This window comes from Crocodylus siamensis, chromosome 11 (assembly GCF_052110815.1).
Source record: "Crocodylus siamensis isolate JL-2025a chromosome 11, ASM5211081v1, whole genome shotgun sequence".
In the NCBI taxonomy this organism is placed as follows: domain Eukaryota; kingdom Metazoa; phylum Chordata; order Crocodylia; family Crocodylidae; genus Crocodylus; species Crocodylus siamensis.
The window spans coordinates 50,396,522-50,423,587 of NC_143405.1; the positions used below are offsets into that span (position 1 = coordinate 50,396,522).

The window sequence follows — 27,066 nt, forward strand, 5'->3', positions numbered from 1 at the left end:
AAGTCCCAACATGGCTCTCCTCCTTCCTGGAGAGCCTCTCTCTTAAATAGCTCTCCTGACCTCACCTTCCATACCCAATCAGGGGCAGGTGTGGTTTGAGACCAACCAACCAATTTGAAAAGCATCACATCTTGACCTAGACTCAAGCCCCTGCCCCCCAGGTCATGATGCCAGGGCTCAAGATAATAGAGGCTAGGTGACTCGAATCACATTGGCCATAACCCAGGGCATCCAGACTGACAGATGGGTGAGAAGACCGATGGAAAGAAAAGGGAAAAAAATAACCCTAAAAGCTGGAGGCTTAGAAAAGGATACTTCCACACCTTTCATATATTCTTGCAACCCACTTTTGGGTTACCACCCACAGGTTGAGAAGCGCTGCTGTAGCCAACTGAGCTAAACCGCCAATAGCTAAGTAAGTAACAGTAACACTAAGTGTTCCCACACACATGCAAGGCCTACAGCATAATGATATAAAACATAAAGCACAACTACCTCTTATTGCTGTCTTGTGATGAGAGTCCTTTATTTCTCTCATCCTGTCACCCATTTGGATCACTGCAAGGGACCAAGAGAAGGACCCTCTCTCCCTCCCAATAACTCCATTGATCAAAGAAGTTGGTGGTAGTGAAATAATGTGTAGGGTGAAAGATGGGGGACCATGTGCCACGTACACCCTCAAGTGTTCCTTTCATTTATTGCTATCATTTTTGGGGTTTAAGTGGTGAATTGATCATCTGTGATTTTTATGCCAGCACCTTTTCAAGAAATAGAGAATGTTAGGACCCAAGTTGCACAAAAATTTTGAATATGAACTTTTTGTTTAAGGCCAAAACTTTGCTCTGTTACTACAAGATTATAGAGAGAACCCGTGGGACCAACCTGTAAACATGACACCAGAGCTGACCTCAGCAGTCCAGCTCCTTAAATGCAGCTCTTAACATAAACAACTTCAGGAAAAGCAACTTGTGCAGTAAGATTATGCATTTGGTTAGTCAACTTTTTTCTTTGTACCCATGACTTCCTCCTCCTTGGTAAATTGAGGAACCTCTTGTATACAAAACACTTGTGAAAGACACTTGGCTTGCAACAGTATCCATGGGGGCATAGTAGACTCATGAACTCAGTGAACTGGCCAAATGAATCCCTGACTTCATTATACCAGTTGTTACTTTCTGTATCTCACCTGGAGATTGTAAGGCCATGAGAGATCACTGCAGATCCCAAAGACCATGAGCCAAATTATGGGCCTTACACAAGCAGAACCTTTTTTAAATAGGAATGTTGCATGTCTATGGAAAGTAGGCATTGGCTTCATAATTTTTACATCATCAACTGATCTGTTCATTTTGCAGCCTGGGGACAACTTAAAAAATGGCAAGTATTTCCTAAGAGAATTTTTTAAGAAAAAACATTTTAAAGGAGATTTTTAGATTTTGATATGAAAAATTAAAACTTTTTTTTAAATCAAAAGAGTGGCATTCAAAGGGGGGAAAATCAATGAAAATAGGCAATTGTATATATACATTTTCAACCATGTATAGTATAACATTGAGGAATGACAAGAGGTTAAAACTAGAGCTACTCAGAAGTCTCTCTTTTTTTTTCTTTGACTCAGAGGAAATTTTCATGTTTTGAAAGTTAGGTTTCCAATTTGAATAAGAAACAAAAGATTGAAATATGAAAAAATGTAACAGAACAGAAAACTCTGAAAAGTTTCGAATTAGAAATACCAGTGCAAACAATCCCAGCATTTCTTAATAAAGCAAAGCTACTCTAAGTCAACATAATGTCTTTGGCTTGGAAATGAAAGGCATAGTTTAATTTTAAATATGCTTCTTCTACACAATATTTTCCCAGCTGGAAAATTTTAATGAAAATTAACATTATCTTTGGGAAATAATTGAATTCATATATTCTGAGGGGAAATTGGTGTGGGGGGGGGAAAAAACAACTGGTTTTAGTTGTGCCCTGTTGTTAATGTTTTTGCTAAAGGTGCTTGTACATGGTTAAGCTGCTACACTAGAAGGCACGTGGCGGTGAAGCTGTAGAGCATTGTGGTAAAGAATTCTCCTGCCTGCGGAAATGAGTCATTTTGTTTCTAGAACAGCATGTTACAGAAAAGGTGCAGATCCTGTGCTGTCTTGTGACGAAGCTGCTTTTATTTTTGTTTCCCTTTAAACTGAACATTATTCTAGGCTGAAAGTGCCTGTTTTGCTTTTTTGCACAAGGACCTAGCATTTTATTAAATACAAATTGTTATAGCAGTTTTAAAACAAAAATGGGGAACAGATTCTTGGAGTGTGAACCACAGATAGTTTCGTGGAAAAAGTTGAGACCAAAAATTGGAGGAAACGGCTCTGAAAATATGTCTGAACAAATAGCTGTGCTTTGTAACTTTCTGTGTTGAGAAGTTGCCTAGATACATTGAAGGGGGGAGGCTTCTATATATATCTATATATAGATAAGCTATATATCTAAAAGCTAGTTTAATGTTTATTGTTGGAACTCAGAATGTAATCTTAGACACTATTTACAAATGTTATGGGCCAAGCAGTTCCAAAAAACCAAACAGAGAGAGATTTTTGAGTTCTGCTTTTTTCCAACTATGTTGCCATGTCTACGCTGATGGGGAATGTAGATAGATAGCACGCTTCTCCTGAATTCGCTACAGGTTGCAGCTATCAAAATCTGTAGATGAACCAGCAGGAGGGCTGGATGAATGCTGCAGAAATTAAATAAAACAAATGCATGGTTGTTGGATTTATAAAGCAATTCTCTGTGGTTTGGTTTGTAATGATTTTGTGGAGGCATCCTGAGACTGTCTCTTCTACTGTGTTTAGATTCTCACACTGCATCTAGCATCACTGCCTTCCAGTGTTGCTTTCATGATGTAGTTTTGCACAGCAGTAGATCTGTTGTTACGCTGTCCAAAGTGGCCAAATGGAACTTGATAGCAGACAGAACTTGACCTTCCTTTTCCAAAAGCTCAGGTCCCTACTACTTCAGATGAATGTCTTAGCTCTTGGTGGTGTAAGGTGTATGATGTACAGGAGTAGTATAGCTCGCAGGTGGTTTTCTTCGCCAATACAAAGGGCACATTTGCTGGTCCAGCTGTGTCTACACTGGGAGTGCTTTGTTAGAATAGTATTCAGGTGCTGTATCAGAAAAGTGCTTCTAGTGCAGATCTTGTATAAGTTTTCAGAGCGGCAACCTTAAATGACTATACCATACCCTATAAGCGAACAACCCTTTTCCTTGAGCTAGGAAATTGCACAGCACAGAAGAATCTATGTAGAAAAAGCTTCTCTTAGTTTGATGAATCAAAAAATTTGGTTGAATGTTTCTGATAGATTTAGTCAGGCTACATGTTTCTTGAACATGATTCTCTCCTGTCCCCCTCCCTCTTCAGAAACTACACAGCACCAAAAGTTCACAGCGCCTTGGAAAAAAATCCCCTGAGAAAAAACTCAGCCCTAGTGGAGTCAGGAGGGGAAAAACAGAGGGAGAAAGAATAGAAAAGGAATGTGCTGGGGGAACTCAGGAAAAAGGGTTTTGTACGTGTGAGCCAGTGAATCTTAAACAATATTAACTTCTTAGCAACACTGATTCTGTTTTGTTTAACTAACAAAGGATACTGTAAGCAGATACATGCTTCTGGGCAAGATAAGGGCTTGTGTTGGACAGTCCTTTTATTGGCTCGACACTTGACAGTTAACTTGTATGTAGCTATTGGATGAAAATAGATTGCATATTTGCTTCTGAGCAAGTCAGCGTATAGATAGAAGGCCCACAGTAATATTTCAGTCCTGGTTTGTAACTGTTAATATGCTGGGCCATATTCTGTCTTGATCCACATCTATACTAGCCCAAGTGAACAGATGAGCAGAATCTAACTTGTGCCCCTCCATAGAAGTGTAAAAACTTTCACATATTTCTTTATATCTGAAGATCTCAAAGGTGGGTAAGCTTTTGTATTCTCTATTTATCAATGGGGAAAGTACAGAAATTAAGTGACTTTTACTAAGCAACAAGTTGGACTCAGAGGCAGGAACAGAGAAAAGACTTCCCCAGTCCTAATTCTCTTTTTTGAACATTAAACAAGCATTGCTTCTCCATAAAAAGCTCAAGGATTATGGCAGTAGCAGCTTTGCTGAAAAATGTGTGTAGTATTTAAAGGGCATCTGAGTAAAGCTGGTTGGGAAATTTTTTGATGAAACACTTTATTACTGGAAAAGTTTGATCCATTAATGTGAAGAATATTGCTACAATAGTATCCATTTCAACAGATTTTTGACCTGATGCTAGAAAAAGGTTTAAAAATGTCAAAATATTTTATTAAGGCATTTTTTGAGAAGAAAGATGCCTAATGTTGGCTTTTTTCTTTGTTTGAAATTACTTTTAGCTTAGAAATTACATGGTTGGAATAGAAATAAAACATTTATATTCACCCAAATTAACTTTTCAGTAGTCATATTTTTTTTTAAACTGAATTTATGAATGTGAACAGGATTTTTCTTTACCTATTGCATATTTCCATTGGCTAACGAGCTGTTTTGCATACTGCCCTATCACTGACTACTAAAATCAAAAAGAAGTTTCGTAGTTTGCAATAGCCATATAATAATTACCTTTTTTAATTCTTTTATCCCAGGCCTAGTCAGTCCTATGGAATAAGTGTCCATTTCACAACACCCACTATCCCAGATGCTGCTTTTCAGATTTTAGGGTTGGAAGGGAACTATCAGAGTCCGTCCCCTGCCCTGGGCAGGGGCAGAGTGCTGGGGTCAGATGACCCCCGCCAGGTGTTTGTCCAATCTCCTTTTAAATGCCCCCAAGGAAGGGGACAGCATCACCTCCCTTGGAAGTGTATTCCATATTTTGGCAACCCTCACCGTAAAGAATTTTTTCCTGATGTCTAATCTAAATTTGCTCTCTTTCAGTTTGTGGCCATTGTTTCTAGTTACGCCAAGGAGCATCTTAGTAAACATTGTATCCCCTATTTCCTGCTGTCCCCCTGATGAGTTTGTAGATGGCCACAAAATCACCTCTCAGCCTCCTTTTGCAGAGGCTGAAGAGATTCAGGTCCCTCAGTCAGCCCTCGTAGGGTTTTTCGTGTACGCCTTTAACCAGATGCGTGGTCCTCCTCTGAACCCTTTCCAAGTTGTCTTCTGAAGTGCAGTGCCCAAAACTGGATGCAGTACTCCAGCTGCAGCCTGACTAATGCTGTGTAGAGGGGAAATATCACCTCCCTAGACCTGTTTGTGATGCACCTACTTATGCAAGAAAGAGTGTGGTTAGCTCTGCTTATTACCAGCAGCAGACCTACAGGTTGGGGAATTCCCTTCTCATCAGCACAAAAGCAGAAAAGGATCTTGGAGTCATTATAGACTCCAAGATGAACATGGGCCGGCAGTGTGGGGACAGAGTCAGGAAAGCCAACTGCACCTTGTCATGCATCCACAGATACATCACGAGCAGGGCCAAGGAGGTGATCCTCCCCCTCTATGCGACACTGGTCAGGCCGCAGCTGGAGTACTGCATCCAGGTCTGGGTGCTGCACTTCAGGAGGGATGTGGACAACATGGAGAGGGTCCAGAGGAGGCCCACTCGCACAATCAGGGGGCAGCAGGAGGAGAGTCCCTATGAGGAGAGGCAACGGGACCTGAACCTGTTCAGCCTCCACAAGAGAAGGCTGAGAGGGGTTCTGGTGGTCATCTTTAAACTTGCCAAGGGGAACCAGCAGGCAATAGGAGAGTCCCTGTTCCCCCGAGCACTACTGGGAGTAACAAGGAATAATGGCCATAAGTTGATGGAGAGTAGATTCAGGCTAGATATCAGGAGGCACTACTTCACTGTCAGGGCAGCTAGGATCTGGAACCAACTTCCAAGGGAAGTGGTGCTCACTCCTACCCTGGGGGTCTTTCAGAGGAGGCTAGATAGATACCTTGCCAGGGTTGTTTGGCCCCAGCATCCTTTCCTGCCCATGGCAGGGGGTCGGACTTGATGATCTGCTCAGGTCCCTTCTGACCCGACCAACTGTGTAACTATGAAACTATTACTTCATCACATTCGTGACTCATGTTCATTTTGGGCTTAACTACAACTCCGAAATCCCTTTCTGCAGTTGTGCTACTTAGAACGGTACCTCCCAGGCTATAGGAGTGTGGATGATTCTTCCTCCCCATGTGCAACACATGACACTTATCTTTGTTAAACTGCATCCTATTCTGTTCCGCCCACTTCCCCAGCCTGTCCAAATCCACCTGGATTTGCTCTCTACCCTCTAGTTTGTTTACCTCCCTCCATAGTTTGATGTAGTTTGCAGACTTGGATAGGGTGCTTTTTAATCCCTCATTCAAGTCACTAATGAAGATAGTGAACACTACCAGTCCTAGGACAGAGCTTTGGGGGACTCTGCTACCCACATTTCTCCAGGTAGAAACCAACCCATCCACCACCACTCTCTGGGTGCATCCCATGAGCCAATTTTCCATCCACTGGACTGTGTAATAATCTACACTGCAACTGTTTAGTTTATTTATAAGAATTGGGTGGGATACTGTGTCAAAGGCCTTTTTAAAATCTATGTAAATAACATCAACCTCTATTCCTTCATCCAAGCATTTTGTGACCTGGTCATAAAAATAAACCAGGCAGGATCTGCCTGCTATGAACCCATGCTGGTTGCCCCTCCACATTATATTACCTGCTGGTCCCCAACAAATGTGATCTTTTACAATTTTCTCAAAGGCCTTGCTGAGGATAAAGGTGAGGCTAACCAGCCTGTAGTTACTTGGTTTCTCCTTCCTCCCCTTCTTGAAAATAGGGACCACATTAGCCCTTTTCCAATCATCTGGGACCTGTCCTGAGTGCCATGAGTGCCCAAACAGTTGTGCCAGTGGATCTGCTATGACTCCAGCTAATTCCCTAAGTACCCTAGGATGAAGATCATCAGGGCCTATTGACTTAAATACATCCAACCCCTCCAGATGACCCTTTACTAGATCAGCACTAACAGCTGGAGGGTTGGTATCTATCTTGTGCTTACCTAAAGTCCCATTGGGATGCATGTTTGTATCCATGTCCAGGAGCACAGCTGCAAAGAAACCATTTAGAAGCTTTGCTTTGGCCATCCTATCTGTTACCAGTTGCCCTAGTCCATCTTGAAGGGGCCCTAAGTTACCCTGCACTTTCTTTTTGCTTCCTATGTATTTAAAGAATGACTTTTTGCTACCCTTAACTTTTGCTGCCAGCCTAAGCTCCATTTCCTCTTTGGCTGTCCTCACTGCTTCCCTGCAAGCTTGAGCCAAGCAAGTATACTCCTCCTTGGTGGCTGCTCCCTGCCTCCACAGCCTGTAGGGCTCTCTTTTTCCCCTCCAGGCTCTCCTGGATTTCCCTGCTCAGCCAAGAGGGTTTCTTTCTTTCATTTTTGCCCCCCTTTATGTGTACTGGGATGGTCCCTTTCTGTGCCTGAAGGATCAGTCCCTTAAGAAACACCCACCCTTCCTGGCCTCCCATCTCTCTGATGCCTTTGTCCGTCAGTCCCTCCCTAACTAATCTCCTGAGCTTGTTGAAGTTGGCCTTCCTGAAGTCTAGCACTTCAGCCCTACTAGTTATCTTCCCCACCTTTCACTGCATAGTGAACTCTATCAATAGGTGGTCACTAGCCCCTAGGTTACCTTGTACCTGCAGATCTCCCAACAAGTTATCCCCTGTGGCCAGCAGCAAGTCTAGTAAGGTATTTCCTCTAGTGGGAACATGTACCTCCTGTGATAGGTAAAGGTCCTGTAAGCAGGTTAGAAACTTATTTAAACGGGCAGACCTGGCTGCCTGTTTCTCCCAGCAGATGTCTGGGAAGCTTAAGTTGCCGATGACAAGCAGGTCCTTTACTGACTGCCCCAAAAGATAGCCAGACTAGTGAACTGAATTCTTCTCTCACTCCTTTCTGGTCACTCCATCTAATGATCCAGGCACCTCAAAACAGGAAAAGGGAAGCAAAGCTTGCATTATTATTACTGCCACTAGTGAGCATGTTATTTGGATATAAATGCAGGATTTCAGCCTTCTAGACTTTCAAACCAGAGCTTCTTTCCAGGCCTCTCTGCTTTCCCCAATCAAAAAATTATAATAAAAAGCCTTGCTTTTGAATTAAATGGCCATACCTCTTTGCTCAACATCTACACAAAGCCTACATTTCATTTGTTGGTAATTGGGAAAATTAAATAAAGCTAAAGTTGCTTGTCACTGAGTTATTAAAGAGTCTCTGTGAAATTCCCAGAACAGGCATACAAAAAGGGCATCTCTTCGATACGAAAGTACCTTTTAGCCCATCTGCATCAGCCATTCTGTTGAGACATATCTGAACTGTCAGTTTCCTTTAATCACTACCTATGTCACTTTAAATGAGAACCGCACCCAGGTTTTACTCTGAATCATGTGGTCAAACAAGCTCCAAAATCACAAAGCAAAGCTGAGCTGAAATGGACAAAATTCTCCTAGCTCAGGGATGGACAACATATGGCCTGCAGGCCAGATCCAGCCCACCAGCTCATTGGATCCAGCCTGCCGGCAGGTACCCACCAATTAATTGCATCTGGCCCCACTGGCAGCTGCCCCTGCTGTGCTCTGCATGGGCCGAGTCCTGCCGCTCCTGCCTGGGGCAGCGCCTGCTGTGCTCCCAGCCTTCACTGCTGGAGGGCACCAGCCCCAGCCAGCAAGCACAGCTTCTGGGCAGGGCTGCTGCTGCCCAAGGATCTGCTGGGCTGTACTGGCCTCCAGCGACTTGTCCTCCTGTCCCTGCTGCAGAGCTTGGGGCGGTGGGTAGGGAAGGGAAGCTGCAGAGTTGAGAGAAGTGGGGCTCTGCCTGCAGCTCACTCTGGTCCTGCTCATTAGCGATGTGTGAAACGAGCCCTATTTGATTTGGATTCGGCCTGAATTAGGGACAGTGATTTGATGAGTTGATTCGGATCACTGTCCCTGATTCAATTTAACCAAATCCAAATCTGAAGATTTGAAGCTGAATCGTCGAATCTTTCCAAATCAGCAATAGACACAGCTTTTAAATGTTTTTTTTTCTACATACCTCGAGGTACCATGTATGGCTCGTAATCACTGTGATGGTGGGGCAAATGGACCATCCCACAGGCGCGTGGCTGGGGGCCCCCTGCATGCTTGGTGGCAAACCTGGAAGTGGACAGGAAGTACTTCCGGTCCATTTCTGGGTCTGCCAGGGAGCACAGAGGGGACCCCCACTGTATCCTGTACCCTGCCCCAGGCCCAGAAAGCACCAGATGCTGAGGCAGGGGAACATGGAGGGCCCCCAGTATGCTGCCCAGCAGACCCAGAAGTGGACTGGAAGTGCTTCTGGTCCACTTCCAGGTTTGCTGACGTGTGTGCTGTGGATCCCCCTGCACTCCTGTGGGATGCTTCATTTGCCCCAGCATTGCAGCATTCATGAGCCACCTGGTACCTAGAGGTATGTAGAAAAAACAGTCAAAGTTGTGTCTATGTCCAAATCACCAAGTCTTTCCAAATCGATTCAGAGGGTTCTGATTCAATTTGGAGAGATTAAAGGGTCTCCTGATTCGATTTGGATTCAGAGAGTCAGTCACTGAATCAAATCAGTGACCAAAGCTTCACATGGCCTTCCTGCTTATGCATAGCCAGATAGGGGAATGTGTAGATGGAGGTGGGTGGAAGGAGGAGCATGGCTCCTTACAAAGCCCTGCCAGGCAGGAACGGGACAGACAAGTGGGGTGGGAGCCTTAGCAACAGCAGGGGAGCAGAGTAGGCTTGGTTCAGGCCCACCGGGCAGGTGAGGGTACAGGCAGGTGGGGTGGGAGTAGCAGCAGAAACCAGTGTGAGCTTGGTGCAGCCCCACCAGACAGGTATGGGACAGAGACCAAGGGTGCCAGGCTTGGCTCCCTGTACCCAGCTCCCCTCTCCTAGGGCTTCTCTTGCTGCCTGCAGGTGTAAGCTACTTTTCCTGCCTTTGCAGTGTGCTGCAAGCCGGGCAGACAGCACTGGTCCCCCTCCCTTTCCCCCTTCCTTGCCCACGGAGGGATGGGGCTTAGCCACATCACAGAGCAGGCAGGGAGCAAGCTGGGGGGGGCAGGGGGGGAAGCCCCCCCACATGCATACACTCAACTCACCTAAACCCCAGTCACATCCCACACATGCACCCACATCCCCTCGCACACCTCACCATGCCCACACACACACCCAACACTGTCCCAGACCCCACTATGCCCACCACCTACATCCTGCCACACACATCCACACATATACCACCACTCCCCAACACACCCACCCTCATACATCCCACCCCATCATACCTCCAACACACCTCCATGCCCCCTCACATACCCCACCCTGCCACCATACCCACACACATCCAACACTGTCCCACATGACCCATACCCTTCCACACACCCCACCATACCCACACAGATCCAACAGTCCCACACACTCAACACCTCAACCATACCCCCACACCCCACCCAACCACACACACACTCCACATACACCCCTTTACCCCATCACAATATACAAGCAACTCCATGAAAGGAGTACTTTCTAGGCAAGGGGAGAGACTTCCAGTGGCAAAGGTCAGGGGTTAGGGGGTGGGACTTCCAGTCACAAGATGGTGACCAGTGAGTGGGGCACATGTCAAGAGGCAGGGCTACCCTTGTGGCCCTCGACAGCTCACCAAAACTTGTTAAGTAGCCCTCCAGCCAAATAATTGCCCATCCCCATTTTAGCTTCACATCAGAACTCAGTAAAACCACAGTTCTTACAGGATTCCAGTGCAATTCCAGAAATGATCTAATTTCCACACAAACTGAGCTCAGCTGAAGAGGCTTATGAGCCTTGCTGAATCTTTCAATTACAGCATTACATAAGCGTTTTGATGAGACCAAGGAGGGTGAGCTGCAAATCTGTAGATAAAACAAATAAGGAAAATAAACAGTTTTATCAAATGTATATTCCTTGTTTGTTTTTTTCCTACCGATTTGTCACCATCCTAGGATAACATGAACCAGTTTATTCATGGGAGAAACTGAAATGGAGAGGCCACAGATCTTACATGTGATTCAAAGTAAACAATCACTTTTGGTGATTTTTGGTAACAAACTTGAGTCAAAAACAGCTTTGTCAAATGTATGGCTCAGGATTGTTAATAGAATCATGTGTTAACAATCCTGAATCATATCTTTTGATAAAATTGCTTGTTTACTGCGAATTATGAGTAAGGTCTGTGCTCTCTCCTTTTCAGTTTCTCATGTGACTGCAACTGGTTCGTGTTAACCTCTCTCACACAGGGGTTTGGGAAGATTAGTTAATGTTTGTACAATTGCTCATGGAAATGCAATATGTTAGATATTGCAAGCCTGCTCCTTCCTACTTACCTTGCATAAACTGATGGCGAATGCCGTGTTTCCTTTTGTAATCTACAAATTATCATAATGCAGCAACTTTTGCTTCCTTGGATAGCTCATATCTTCAGCTGTTGCAAGAGAGCAATATTGAGCCTGAACCTGGTTCCTTACCATTTTATCTTCTAAATCATCTTGAACGCACAGAGAAAGTGCCTAATTCTGCCTAGGGTCTGGACAAATGAACAGCTAACCATGCAGTGAAAGTAGGCAGGGAATTTGCTGTACTTCAGCTACTCCACACTGTGTACTAATGCACATGATTTTACTCTATGGTTGCGCTTGGCAGAATTCAATTTTTATTTTTATAATTTTGATGACTAAAATCAGCATTTCTTTTTAAGCATTTATTTTGATTCTTAGCAATTTAAATGTTCAGGATTGTATAAAATTAGGGATGTTTTCCTATTTTTATCAATTAAAATGTTTCAAGATTGAGTAAAATGAGGTGTGTGGGTAGGGGCAGACAATTTAGTAATGACAGTATACGGTTAAAAGCTTTATAAAATCACGTTAAAATATAAAAAGTAAATCTCCATAAATCAATAAATCATACCTGCTTAAAATCATTCTGTTCATTCATCAGGAAAGTGCCAGACAGGCAGAAGCCAGAAGAGGATGGCAGCAGTGCTCCTAGAGCTGTGGAAACCAGGGAGGGGCAGCAGCCACCCTTGGGCCTTCACACTTAGCTGGCCCAGGTAAGACCCTATTGCCACCCAGCTAGAGCCTCAAATACACACCCCACTTCCCAGCTGTGGGCAGGGATTTAAGTAGCCTGTTTTCTCCTTCCAGCCTCCTTCTAGCACCTGTGAAGAAGCAGCTAATTGCTTAATTGAGGCATCATTAGCAGGGATCCTGGTTTTCCGTGATAAAAAGTCACAAATTCTCTGACTAAAAAAATGGCAAATTCTCTGATTAAAAATCCCAAAATCCATGGTTAAAATTAAATGCCCCCCCACATCCCTTCTGGTGTCCCTCACTCTCCCCCACAGCTCCCCATCCCTGCCCCCCAGTCCTGCCAGAAGGGGCCCCCGGCTATGGGGGCCAGGGACCCAGGTCTGCAGCCCCCTACCCCCAGTGGAAGGCAGCAGCTGCTACAGCAGAAGCATAAGCCAGCTCTCCCACTGCTGCTGCCTCCTGCAGGCTCGGGCGGGGTCGGCTCCCAGTGGCAGCGTGCACCCCCTGGGGGCCAGGGGAACTGTGCCCTCCAGACCTGTGTTGGGGGTGGGGGCAGGAAGGATGTGCGCTGCCCCTGTGCACAGAGGAAGTGTGGCCAGGGCAGCATGGAGCTTGCAGCAGCAGGCAGCTTTCGTGTATGCCCATGCTGTGCTCTGAAGAGCCTGGGGGAGGGCAGCAGGGCAGGAAGCACAGTGTTTGTGACCCAGGGTTTGCAGGTAGCTGGGCGCTCTGACCGGCAGGGGGTTTGCAGCCTGCCTGCTCCCTGCTGGAGTGCTCATCCTGTTGCAAACCCCCGCCACTTCCAGCAGGTGTAAACCTCCCCTCAGCCAGAGTACCCAGCTGAGGGGAGGTACTTCCCCCTGGGAAGTACCCAAGCTGGCTGGGGGCTTATGGAGCAGGGAGGTTTGCAGCTGGCCTGGCACTCCAGCCAGGAGTGGGGAGGCTGCAAACCCCCTCCTGGCTGGTATGCCTGACTGGCTGCAAACCGCCCCACTCCCTCAACTCCTAGCCAGCTTCCCCCCCACCCCTGCCCCGCAACCCCCAAGCCCCACTTACCACCAGGAAGAGGAGTAAGCCTGAAGCAGCCTCCAGTAAGCACGAGTGTCGGGCCCCAGCCTTCCCCTCTCCCTTCCACACCTGGCAGGGTTGATGGTTTCCCCACCCCTTTTGCAAACAGCTCTTGTAGGCTGGAACTCTGCCAGCCTGCAGAGCTCTTTGCAAAACAGGGAAATGTGCAGGTTTCTCTTCTACAAGGGAAAATCTGTGTTTTCTCTGATTTTAAAAATGGGAAATCTGTGGTTTTCTCTGTTTTTCCGTGAGAAACCTGGATCCCTGGTCATTAGACTGCCTATTGTTTTCCTCTTTAGCCTCTCTGCCCTGCTGTCTCTTTCTCCATTGTGCAATAACAGGGGTAATGCTTCCCTGATACAGTCCCCTTTCCATAAATTTCTATTATTACCGCTGGGAATAATTTACCCCCTGTCTGTGATTGTGCAGTGAACTCTCCATTTATCAATGTTTATCGATTTATAAAAAAAATCCAATCATGCCAAGCCTATCTGTGGTAAGCAGAAGCTAAAATGTCATGGCTTAGCTCTCATTCATGGAAAGTTAGGCTTTGATATGCCTTGTTTGTCAGTTTTAACCAGATGTGGAATTTTAGCTTTCACTCACCATGGAGCAGCTGATGCACAGTATAATGCCTGCCTCTCTTTTACTCCCCTGATAAATTGCTCATATGTCCATGTTACTAGTTCTTGATAATATTTCACTGTACTGCAGTTGGCCTGTAAAATAAAATGAATATAGGACTTTCTAGGAAGGTATTTCCAGTATCTTAGAAAACTTTGTTTGTTTTTTTTTATATGCCTTATCAAGAATTGTGAAAATACTAATCCAAGCACTACAGACCAGTAGACCATTTACTTTTTGTTTGTGACTGGCTGCTTCGAGGACTACTCAAGGGAAAATGTTAAACCATCATAATGTTATATTGAGAGTGAAAATTGCTTCTTGACTCAGTCCATGGTCAACTTATATCCTGAAATATAAAGAATAGAAACATTCCTGGTCATTTCTACCTCAGGTCTTGTTCTTGCACATCTGGGATGAAATTCCAACCTCAGTTAAACCTATCTCACACATCCTAAACAAAGTTGCCTTCTTACCATTGATAAAAAAATCTAGCCCTATCTTCCAAGACTGGGTGGATGTCTTTCTCCCAGTTGAATGGGGAAGAGGAAGGTGATGTTTTCCTACTATAGAAACATATACATTTTCCTAAAAAAAAGTGTAAGGCTCTTATTTGTGACCTTGTACTAAGTACAGCTCCAAGGCTTCCCCAGCTCATTAATACTAAGGAAAGTTTATTTCCTGGAGAGCTGGGATAGAGCCAGAGGAGGTGCTTCTAAATACAGAATTTGGAAATCTGCAGCTTCAGTGGCAGGTCTTTCTCTTCTGCTTCATTCCATGGGGAATGAAGCCTTGAAGGATCCTCTTGAATAATGATGCCATTTTCAGAGACAGCAGTGGGACCTCTGGTAGGGAAAGGAAAGCTCAAAAGAACCAGGAAGTCAGCTGAATGCACTTGGCATACAATTCAGACTCTGTTGAAGCCAATGGCAAAATGTTTGTTGACTTTGATCAGATCAGAATATTACCCAGCTCTGGTTCTTGTCTGTTCACCCATATTTATTGTTAAAAGAAAGGACTATCAAGGAAGTTTTGAGTTTACTTCTAGTACTGATCCTGGTTTCATGATTGGTGCTAGAATTCTTGAAGTACAAAAATAAGGGCCATAGAAGTACCCATAGATAACTCCATTCTGAGAAACCCGTTAAAGGAACTGCAATGACAAAGTCTTAAGGTCATCTCTTCATTTCCTTAGTCTCAGCCAGAGCTCACAATGCCTTTGTCTGTTGTAATGAGATGTGGAAAATACCTATCGAGTCATTTTCCTGTCAGTACTGAATTATACTCAACTGTGCATACTCTACTATGTGTGTTTCTACACAAGAAAATCATAGTTGTTACAGAATTCCAGTGCAGTTCCAGAAATGATCTAATTTCTACAAAAACTAGGCTCATCCAAAGAGGCACTTATGAGCCTTGCTGAATCTTTCAATTATAGCATTACGTAAGTATTTTGATGAGACCAAGGAGGGTGAGCTGGAAATCTGTAGATAAACCAAACAAGGAAAATAAACAGTTTCTACACATGATGCTTTACTTCACGGTAGCCTAATCTACTATGCAGTAAAGCATCACCATGTACTGTGTAGTAAATCATGTAATTGTGAGCAGCAGCTCTTATACAGTAAACTAGTCTACTGTGCAGATAGCTTGTACCTGTAAATACAGGTACTAAACTAACTGCATAGTAGTTACTGCACAGTAGTGCTCGTGTCGATGCTGACCAGAAGCAAATTTGCTCCCAGTCAACCACACCATCAGGAGGCCTGGTCCTGGTGCTGCTCAGCTCCCAGCTCCCCCCAGAAGCTGGGAACCGATTAGTACATGGACTGAGTCCTTCTCTGTTCTCCCACTGCCCTAGAGCTGCAGGGCTCCTGTCTTCCCACAGGAGTAGAGCGCTGAGCAGCCAGGGGCTGGCCAGGAGCTGTCCCACTGGTGGGGTAGCTGGCAGCAAGCCCTAGCTGGGTGGGAATTCCCAGCTGCCCCACTGGCAGGACAGGTCTGAGCCAGACCCTAGCTGAGCAGAGAGTCCCCACCCAGGAGAGGACTTGTTGCCAGCTGCCCCACTAGTGAGAGAGCTCCCATCCAGCCCCTGGCTGAGCACAGATGCCCCACCCAGGCAGGGGCTTGCTGCCAGCTGCCCCACCTGTTGATGGGGTAGTGGGCTGGGAAAGCATCCCCTCCCCTATAGCTGTTTCCCAGCCTCCTGCCTTGATTGGCCAATCAGGGCAGGGGGCTGGGAAACAGCTGTGGGGCAGAAGACACTTTCCCAGCCCCAGGGCATAAGGCTGGGAAACAGCTGCCTTTCCCCACCCCCCAGAGCCCAGGCCAGACCTTTGCATTCCCTGCCAGCCTGGGTCTGGCACCCAGGGGAGCCTAGAGCTCCTCCGGTTGCCATATAGCAGGGGAGCAAGGTAAGAGTATCCCTGCCCTGAACTGTTCCTGTTGGAAGCAAATTTGCTCCCAATGGGTGCACATGTAATGCTGTCATGGAAAGCTTACTGCACAGTATTTTATGGCTCAGTAAGCTTTCTGTGTATTAATTGCACATGTAGCTGCACCCACAGCATACACATGTAGATGCTTTCCCAGGGCTGGCTTACTGCACTGTAAATTACTGCACAAGAAGCCTAAATAGCACTAATTGTACATGTAGATATGGCCAGTTATATCCAGATGCATTCTAGTTACTAATTGTTATTAAAGATAAATTAAACTTCTGGCAAATACAAACTATTTTTCTTACATAAGTACTTAAATGAGGCTTGTTTAACAAACCCCAGGCAGAAAGGGAATTTGATTTAAAAACATCATGAGGGATAAACACCACAAAAGAACAATGTGGGCATAAGAACGAAGGGACATAAACCAATCTTCAAGGATTTTAGGCCATCCATTAGAAAAAAGGTTTTTTAAGAAAAGGAGTGAAGTTCTGGAACAACTTTTTAGTAAGAAGCAGCATGGCCAAGCAACCTAAATAGCCTTAAGATGGGGCATGATGATTGATTGTGATAGCAATGGATTGGATTCACTGGGGGTCCCTTCTCATCCTGTGGTTCTAGAAAATGTATTACATATGTGACATATGTAAAGGGCAGGGAGGTACTGCAGAGTTAAGACCATACAAGGTACATCTCATCATTCATAGTAACAGTAAATATGGCAGCCCCTCAGCTGGTGTGAACTGACATTGGAGCTGCACTATGGGCACTGATAGAGTGACATTTGTTGTGCAGTTGGCCCCCTGAAAGTGCTCTACAGCCATGCCATGACATGCAAGCATGGCTGCAGAGCACTTTAGAAGGGGCTGATTGTGCAACAAATTAAACATCATCTAATGAGAGATCAGATGAAGGCGCTTGAAAATGGAGCACCTTATGGAACTTCTATCAATCCCTGTGTGTGTTCGGGGCTATGCTGATGCAGCCCAGGGAGGGAGGGGGGAAAAGGGACGGGGTGGGAGCTGCGGGCTGGGGTTTGCCCAGCTTGAGCTGGAGGGGGAGGAGGTGGATTGGAGCCCCCACCTCATGCCCCTCCACCCCTTCCCTTTCAGCTCAGGCTGGGCAAACTCCAGCATGCAGCTCCCCCCCTCTCTATTCATCCTCCTCCCTTCCTGCAGACAGCACCAGAGCTGGGGAGGTGAGGGGGCTGGGCTAGGGGATGGAGGCTGCAGGCAGGTTCCTGACCTGAATCAGCAAATGTCTGTTGGGTTGTGGGGGTTGCTCTAACTCATGGCACTTTCTGTGAAGCACCGTGAGTTAGAGCAGGGAGCTGCATGTCTGTCAACGCCCTGTTTTACTCTCTCGCTGGGGAACTGACCCACTGGTTTCTATTAAAATTATTGGTTAAGGAGAAAAAAAAGAAGGAAAAAATGGTTCATCCCTTTTGACCCATAAATGAGCCATCACTGGGCACTGTTGCTGCTTCACTTGGGAATATATTTCAGCCTAGCAGCTTTCAGGATTCTAAATCTTTCCTGGTTACTAAACACCACATTTTCCTTTTTCAAAGCCTCATACCATTTTTTGTAACCAGACCCCTCTGTATTTTGAACAGCCCCCACCCCTCTTCCATAGCTTGACATCCCAGGCAGCTTGGCATTCTTCCCTTTGTTCACTTCATCCTTAATTCTTTTCCTCTCACCCTAGAAATCAATCTCTTATTTTTGTTCCCTTTCTTTCTCTGTTTTGACACATTTCTGGCACCGAGATTCCCAGGATGAACTAAAATACAGAAAGAGTGCATACTGCTCCTGCTCAGTGAGACTCCAAGTCACTTTAGCCATGTGTCTTCAATAACACCCGATTGCATTGCAAGCTCCTATTTAATTTATGTTCTGCTCTTGCCCTTGGATCTCTTTTGGTGGTAATCCTTTCTAGTGATTTCCCTTATTAGATATCTATATTTCATATTATTCCCCAAGATGTATTAATTTGTGTTTTCCCAACCTGAATTTCTTTTTCTTTCCCATTTAGATTGGTAACCTCCTCTGTATTGTTTCTCAGTTTTCATGGGTGTTTGCTGTGCCTCCCAATTTAGAATCATCAGCTGTGAATTTAATTAGCTCGCTCTTTGCTCCCATTCAGATCATTAATACAGTCCATCAGCAACAAGCTGGAAGGCTGAGCCTGAAGCAATGTACTCAGACGTGAAGGATCAGACAAATGAACAGCATTAAATGCTCGTAGAGGGATTGTTAAAATCAATACAGCATCTTGCTTGGGGAGTGCTAGTGAAATTCAAGAGCTGGCAAAATAAGACGTCTCAGGTGGCATTTTTTGCAGTTGCACATGGAGTAAGCTGCAATGAATTCATGGCCTTGCCTGTAAAAGCTGTCAGCAGAGGGGGTGAGGAATCCAGCCAAGATGTAACACAAGAATGGATTAGTATCTCACCATCTCCCTAGAAGAACACAGACCATAATCTAAATGCATTCCTGGGACAGGAGGAGGAGATCTGAATGACAGAATGGAGCTGATCAACAACATGGATTAAAGATAATTTGAGGGTTCTGAACCAACATAAATAGATACCCTGTAAATAAGAATGAGAGGCTTGATAGAGCCTCAGAGATCTGGATCTTCTCTCTGACCCTGAAGTTTTGTTTAGGTCACATCACTGTGTGAGACAACTTGCATGAACACAGTCCTGATGCCAAGTACTTATACTCTCCCTCCTTATGCTGTCTCAGATCTTTCCCTCAGCACCTTCTCTACCCAGAATAACTACTAGTGCTATGATATTTCCTCCTCCTGTTTCAGTCTACTTTGACCAATGCTCATGGCAAGTCACCAGTCCTATTTTCATGGGACCATACAGGAAAAAATGCTTATTGTTCTTGCATCACAGATTCCATTATTAGCAATAAATACAATGATGATAAGGACAGTTCCTCTCTGCAGGTATAAAATTGTTAATCTGACTACACCTTGAAAAACCCTCATGAAACTGGTGGTGTTTCTCCCTATGAATGAGGAAGAGGAGAAGGAGCCAAATGAGAGAGAATAATGGTGGCCTGGTGAAGAATAGAGATCCTGCTGTATTGTCCTATGCGACTGAAAGCAGAGCCAAGGGCAGAGAAGGCAAAGTGGGCACCTGTTGTAGGTTTGTGGAGGGGGGAAGGATTGAGCCAGTGCCTCCTGTTACCCCTTTGGCAGAAGGCACGATAACTTGTTGGACGGTCAAGGGAAAGGATCCATTGGTTGGGTTCTAGGGACTCTTAGGGACACAAGTGAGACGAAAGAAGCATGGCTATGTTGGCATTTGGGGGATGTGGAGATTATATAAAGGAAGCTTTGATCTTAGTTGAGAGAGACAGAAAGCTCAGGATGTGGTTGAAAATTGTGACCTCTAGGCTCAGACAGAAATTACATTTGTTGTGCGATCGGCCCTTTGAAAGTGCTTTACAGCTGTACCCACACAGAAGTGCGTGGTTTCAGAGTGCTCTGATTGTGTGACAAATCAATCATCATTATATGAGGGTTCAAATGAAGGTGCTCCAAAACAGAGCACTTTGTTAACTTCTGTATGCTCTGGGAGCTGGGCTGAAGCAACCCAGTCCCATCCCGAGTGTTGTCTCAGGATGGGAGAGGGAGAAGGCAGGGAAAGGTGGTCCATACTGGAGTTTGGCCAGCCACCCTGAGGTGAAGGACTCCAATCCACCTGTCCCTTTCCCCACCCCTTCATCCAGCACAGCTGGGCCAACCCCAGAATGGACCTCCCTCCCCCGCCTTCTTCCCCTCCCATCCTGTAACTGCAGTGGGGATGGGGGATTAGGGGCAAGGCTGGGGGAAGAGGCTGCAAACAGCTAATGTCTGTTGGGATGGGAGAGTCTTGGTGTGTGAGTCTTGGTCTTCTGTGAAGTGCCCTAAGTTAGACTGGGGAGTTGCACTTCTATCTGCCCCTACTTATTTTCCTCTAAAATGGATTATGTATTCCTCATAGATATAGACGGAGATATATTAGAAGACATTTCATTGGCATATCTAGATGTCAGTTGTCTTATGCTGTGAAGATCCCTAGGGACATCAGGATCCTACTACACGTCAGAGAATATATCCTGTAACTCCCCCACAAGAAGGCCATCCTTCCTGCCCTCTCCTGCAGAATCAGCACATCAGGATATCCACCTGCTTAGACTAAAACCTCAGAAATAAAGGACTTTAGCATATCATATTTCTCAGTCTCCAAAATGCCAGAGGAAGCTTGCCAATCTGGGAATTTGTTTGTAGCATGTCTGTTCAGTGGACAAAAAAATCTTGGAAATTATGAGGCACATAGAGGTGAAACAACAGGTATTAGTCTCTAATACCTGCCCCTGGCTTACTTTCTTGCTCGTGAAAGACAAAAACACTAAACCTATGAAGACGTGAACCATCAACGTTTTTTCGTTTCATTTTTGTAAGAATAGTATTTGACCTTTGTATGTATTAGCACTGGTTGTGCCAAGCAAGCAGCTCACAACAAGTGAAGTGGAAAAAATCATTTTAATTAGTGTAATTGGATTACACCAAAATATTTCTGGGTGTCTGTTGTTCTGCTTCATATAAGATGTTCAAATGACACGTTCCTTCTAATTCAACATATTCTGCAGGGATTCTGACAAGGAAGTAGGTTTGTTTGGAGGAACATTTGATTTATATTGCCCTGCAGACGTGATGAAGTGTTTAATAACATAGCAAGCAAGCTGCATGTTGCAATGGCTTTTTATCAAGCCAGTATATTTCATGCAAGTTGGAGGGCCCAAAAGGGCCTGGGTAGAGCATGGTATCATGTTTCTCATTTCTTTCTCAAGGAGTCATAAGGTTATAAATATTTCCTTGTTACTCATTATCTGTAGTTGTGATCAACTACAGATATAACTTTCCTTACTGCAGGTATAATTCAGTGATTAGACATTTGCCCCTGGAATCTGTGTCTGGAGAAAAATCTGAATGCCCATAAAGGAGATCAAGCTGAGGCCTGGCTGAAAAAGCTGAGCCACCGCTTTTCTTTAGTAGCGGTGTAGCTTTACCTTGGAAAACATTTCATTGAGACTCTGTCCTGCATATGGTTCTCATTAGAAAGTATGTACTGAAATTGGTACTACCCAGTGATCTATCCCCCATTTAGGAATATTTCACTGACAAGTTTACTGCTAACCAGCTACCTGACAAGACCCCTATTCATAGTTCCCCTAATTGAGCGGTAATATCTCATAGACCCATGATTCTTTTCATGCAAGGGATTATGGTTTCATTAGGATAACCAAGCATGTGTCCCCAATCCCTTCCTTTTAATGTAGTAAGTCCAGTTACAAATCAGCAAATCAGTGTTCAAAGGCAAGCCGTGCTGATGCAGCAGATTAATATAATTAAAACATTGTTTTCATTCCCAGGGTTCAGTCTATGCTGCTTAAGACTAGCTTGACTTTGATTTTTATGCACACAATCTTTTTGTTTCCATGAATTCTGTGTGTGATGACCTGTATCTCACCTGCTACCCTCTGTAGTGCTAATGCTGGGAATTCCAAAATTGAAATGAAAGCAGAATTATGATGGCCATGGTACCTATGTTAGCTGAGGATAAGTGAATAGTAAGGTTTATGTCTGTCTGTTATCCATACCTGAAGTGGGACAATATATTGGAAGAAAGGTTAACAAATGATTTGTCCATATGGAGATGTGATCCCCAGGAAAAGAGGTCAAAGTAGAGGTATCAAGATACCAGTCTAATAAGCCCTCAGCATGCATCTGGGGGTGAGAATGGATTGTTTTAAAGAAAGCTATTGACCTTGATATTCAAAAAGGTCTTGAGGACCTTGGCTGTGTTCTCATGTTTAAGTCCTTACCTTTGCCCTTTCTCCAGAATTATTATGGAAACTCTTCTTTTCTGTGGTTACATTATTAACGTAGTCAATTTTGGGGAGTCCCATTAGCAGCAAATTGGTAGGGTGGAGAATCGCAATAGAAAGAGAATGCATTATACCATAAGTATGTGCAAGAAAAGAGAACAAAGAAAACTAGAGAGAGCTGTAACTCAGGCAAATACAGTGACAACCAGCATGAGGCATGATGAGAGATCATCTGAGGACAAATGAACACAGCGTGTTAAGTGAAGCTATTTTGGATTGATGCTGTAGTATCTGAGATGAGAATTTAGCCCATAGGCTTTTGCTTTGTGGGTGAGTAGGCACTATCCCCAAACAAATTACAAATGCTTTTTAAATGTCCACTCAACTCCTGTTGCATTTCCCAGCTTTGTAACTAGATTTCAGTGGTCAGAAATGTGTTCATGGGTTTTTTTAATATATATACATCAGCCACAATGCAGTTTAAGGCTATTCTGATATTCTGTAAAAATCATCTTGGATTATTTGTATAAGAGAATCATTAGCTAATATGCTAATTGTATATATAAAATTGGTATAGATATATATTTATACCAGCATGGTATAAAAGAAGACTCCCCAAGCAACCGGGGAGTGAGTGAACAGGGACAGCAAACAGTACACAAGTCAGTTTGCAAGCAGTACACAAGTCAGTTTGTAGGTCAGTTTGCTGCCCCCTCTTTGATGGGGAGTCTTTAAGGTAAGCTCTTTCTTTCATTTACAGTAGCTAACCTACATAAATTTAGTGTAAGTAGCTAAAAACTTAGGAGTCAGATCAATGCTTAAGCCCCTTTCTTAAATAGAGTCCCAAGCGAGGGGGAGTTCACTAGGGAGTTTGCCTGGACTCCCTCACTTTCCTTCACTGCACACTTAGTGTGAAGAAGCAGGGAAAAGGAAACCTTTTGGGACCAAGGAGCAGCGAACAGGCCAGCTTACAGGAGTTTGCTAGGGAAGGTCTGTTTAGAAAGAGAGGTAGGAAAAGAGAGGCAGCAGATTGAGACTGAGAGAAATGGCTGAAAAACATTGCAATGCCAAAGCCACTGCCAACCGCCATCTCTTCCTCAGTTTGTACCTGTGAGGTGTCCGTCCAGGCAGGACTGTTCACCGTCAAGGCTTCCACCCAGGTCCTGGTTTGGCACTATGGAGACTGTGGCATGAACGCCGCACGCCCGCAGGGGCTGGTGGGGCACGGCAAGCTCGCGCAGGTGGCGGCGGCACTGTCAGTGGTGGTGGTGAGCTCCAGCAGGCAGCTGCAGTGCTGTCGGTGGTAAGTGCTGACCGGCAGTCTGGCAGTTGATGACCACCTGCAGATGCCACCAGTGGTGTCGGCAGCAGGAGGCATAGCGAGCGGCGACTGCCCACAGGCACCGCCAGCAGTGTCAGCGGTGCTTTTTTTTGCAGGAGGTACAACACCAATCTCAGGGGGTGCCGTACACCCACATGCACCCCCTAGACCTTGCCAATGATGACTAGCAAGTTCCTTTCAGTGACAGCCAGGTGGGGAGTGCCTGTGACGTGAGCAGTGCCTCCTGGTGGTGTCCCTCAGGAAACAGGCGAGAGAGCTACAAGAGGAGGTTCAGAAGCATCCTCTACTATGAAAACTTCATTGATTTGATGCTGGAGGAGATCTCTAGGACTGCAGAGGAAGCTCCTGACCTTTGGCAGCAGGCAGAAATCTTCATCCCCCACCTGCAGCAGTTTGCCTGAGAACAGATATGGAGCCCTAGCGACGGAGGAGGAGGAGCATCTTCCACTGGCAGAAGAGCCCCAGCCTCCCCAAGGTTGGGAGGATCGAGACCACTGCCACCAAGAGGAAGCAATGGGTGGTGGTGCTTGAAGACATGGAAGTGCTTGGCATCCATTTGCCAACCTGACCTGTTGTCCTAGGTCTGCTGCTTGCCTGGAGTCTGGATCTGTGTTGTCAAAGAAGGATTACTGAGACTCATCTGGCCCTCTGACTACCAGCTCCTGCTGCTCATCCATGTGAGCACCAATGATACTGCCAGGAGTAGCCCTGAGCAGATCAAAAGTGACTACAGGGTTTTGGGTGCAAGGGTGAAGGGGACAAGGACTCAGGTGGTGTTCTCTTCAATCCTTCCAGTTGAGGGGAAAGGCCCAGGCAGAAGTGGACACATCCTGCATATCATGATATCAATGCACGGCTGCACAGATGGGGTCACCAGCAGGGCGTTGGCTTCTTCGACTACAGGACGTTGTTCCAAGAAGAAGGCTTGCTAGGAAGAGACGGGATCCACCTTATGAAGAGAGAGAAGATCATCTATGCAGACAGGCTCACTAACCTAGCGAGGAGGGCTTTAAACTAGACTCTCTCAGTGGGATGGAAAACTAAGCCCTGCAGTAAGTGGGAAAGTGGGTGACCTGGAGGAAGTGGAAGCAGGGGGGGACAATAGGGGAGGCCACCTCGTGCTTCCTGACAAAGTAGGAAAACCTGCTAGTTACCTCAGGTACCTGTTCACGAATGCACGGAGCTTGATTAACAAGCGGGAAGATTTGGAAGTCCTGACACAGTCCTGGAATGATGACGTGACTGGAATAACAGAGACTTGGTGGGAGCTCGCATGACTGGAGCACTGGGTACAAACTGTTCAGGAAGGACAGGCAAGGGAGAAGAGGAGGAGTCGCACTTTATGTAGAAGAGCTGTATGATTGCTCAGAGCTCCAGTATGAAACTGGAGACAGGCCTGTTGAAAGTCTCTGGGTTATGGTCAGAGGGGAGAGCTACAAGGGTGATGTCATGGTGGAGGTCTGCTATAGACCACCAGACCAGGGGGATGAGGTGGGTGAGGCTTTCTTAAAAAAATTATTGAAAATTTCCACATCACAGGCCCTGGTTCTCATGGGGGACTTCAACCACCCTGACATCTGCTGGGAGGGCACTGCAGCAGTGCACGGGCAGTCTAGGAAGTTTTTGGAGGGTGTTGGGGACAACTTCCTGATGCAGGTGTTGGAGGGGCTACCTAGGGGCCATGCTCTTCTTGACCTGCTGCTCATGAACAGGGAAGAATTGATGTGGAATACAGAAGAGGATGGCAACTTGGGCAGCACCAACCCTGAGCTGATCTGAGTTCAGGATCCTAAGGAAAGGAAGGAGACCAAAAGAGTAAAGACTCTGGGCTTCAGAAAAGCAGACTTTGACTCACTCAAGGGACTGATGGGCAAGATCCCCTGGGAGGCCAGTCTGACGGGGAAGGGAGTCCAGAAGAGCTGGTTGTATTTTAAAGAAACTTTACTGAGGACGTATGAACAAACCATCCTGATGTGCCAGAAGACTAAGCTTAACAGGGAACTCTTCAGTAAGCTAAATCACAAAAAGGAAGCTTACAAGAAGTGGAAACTTGGACAAACAGCTAGGGAGGAATATGAGTATTGCTCAGGCATGCAGGGATAGTCAGGAAGGCCAAAGCACAACTGGGATGTGAAGGGTAAGAAGGGTTTCTATAAGTATGTCAGCCACAAGAGGAAGATCAGGGAAAGTGTGGGTCCCTTTCCAAATGGGGGAGGCAACCTAGTGACAGATGAGGAGGAAAAGGCTGAAGTGCTCAATGCCTTTTTTTACCTTAGTCTTCACAGGCAAGGTCAGCTCCCTGACTACTGCACCGGGCAGCACAGTTTGTTGGCTGCTCACAGTTCTGTTCTGCATACAGAACAAGAAGAAATGGTTTAAAAATGCAGGAAGGGAAGTTTAGGTTAGATATCAGGAAAAACTTTCTCACTAAGAAGGTAGCAAAGCAGTGGAACAGGTTACCACCCTCCTTGGAGGCTTTTAAGACCCAGCTAGACAAAGCCTTGTCTGAGATCATCTAGTCGGGGCTGGTTCTGTTTTGAGCAGTGGGGCTGGACTAGATGACCTCCTGAGGTCCCATCCAACCCTCATTTTCTATGATTCTATGAATATATTTTTATTTTTAATGTGATCATTCTGCTTGACTTGCACATTTAGTTCATTATTGAACCAGCCTCAGATTCTCAAAGAAGTATGGGAGTATGATTAACTGTTGCACACCTACATTGAGTGCCAAATTCCTCTTTAAAAGTCTCATTCAAGGAAAAAAAAAAACAGAGGCAGAAACTAAGACACGCTACCTCCAACCTGGTACATGTGATTTTGCAGCAAGGTCATTTGTCAAAAATGTGGTAAAATCTAGAACTGGTCGGAGAAACCTTGAGGGAGCCACATTCCCACGGATTGTGCAGGTCTGTTAAAATCAAAACACTTGGCAAACATCGTCAATGTCACTGGAATTTCATTTGGGAAGGGAAATTGGAAGAAGATTGCAAAATAACCCATTTTGACACATTCCGCTGGAAACATTTCAATCTTCTGTCTTAAAATGACTTTTGGCTTCAACTATTTAAAATGTTGGATCAAGTTAGAATGGTACACATCATTTTTAAAAATAGAAACGAAACATTTAGACTTTGTCAGAACAAGCATGTTTTGATGGATTCCAAATGAAAATGTGCCCGACTCTTCCAATGGCTTGAGCACTGGACTGAGAAGCAGGAGACCCAGACAGGCGATATCCTTGACACTCCCACTGATTCACAAGCGACTTAGGGGCAAGTCATTTAATCTCTTTCTCTGCTTTAGCTCCCTCAGCAATTTTAGGATCCAGAGATGAAATAAATAAATGCTAAATATTAATTATTTTATTACAGAACTAAGAGGCAGGATCTAAACTACAAGCCTGTGTCCCTTTAATGAGACCAGGACAGAGAAGCAAAATTAGTCTTTCCTTTCCTTCACCCAGGTCAGAGAACTTCTATAGCCTGAATATATGATTCATTTTATAGGGTGCGAAATAAAGATGCAGGGAAAGTGATAGCGTTTCAGGACATGTATATGCCTGCCTTGCTTTGCAGATTTAA

The 27,066-nt window shown here is 45.2% G+C and overlaps 1 long non-coding RNA gene across 2 annotated transcripts in view; it reads left to right on the plus strand.

Moving 5' to 3' along the window:
• The window catches only part of LOC149855858 (uncharacterized), a 186,740-nt gene that overhangs the window by 78,942 nt on the left and 80,732 nt on the right, over nucleotides 1-27,066 (plus strand). Inside the window, exons 2-3 of one of the 2 annotated variants that reach the window (XR_016438557.1) lie at nucleotides 12,025-12,136; nucleotides 18,395-19,189. This is a non-coding gene — a long non-coding RNA (uncharacterized LOC149855858). Of the gene's footprint in view, nucleotides 1-12,024; nucleotides 12,137-18,394; nucleotides 19,190-27,066 lie in introns of those variants that run through there. The other variant, XR_016438556.1, reaches the window with a different exon arrangement.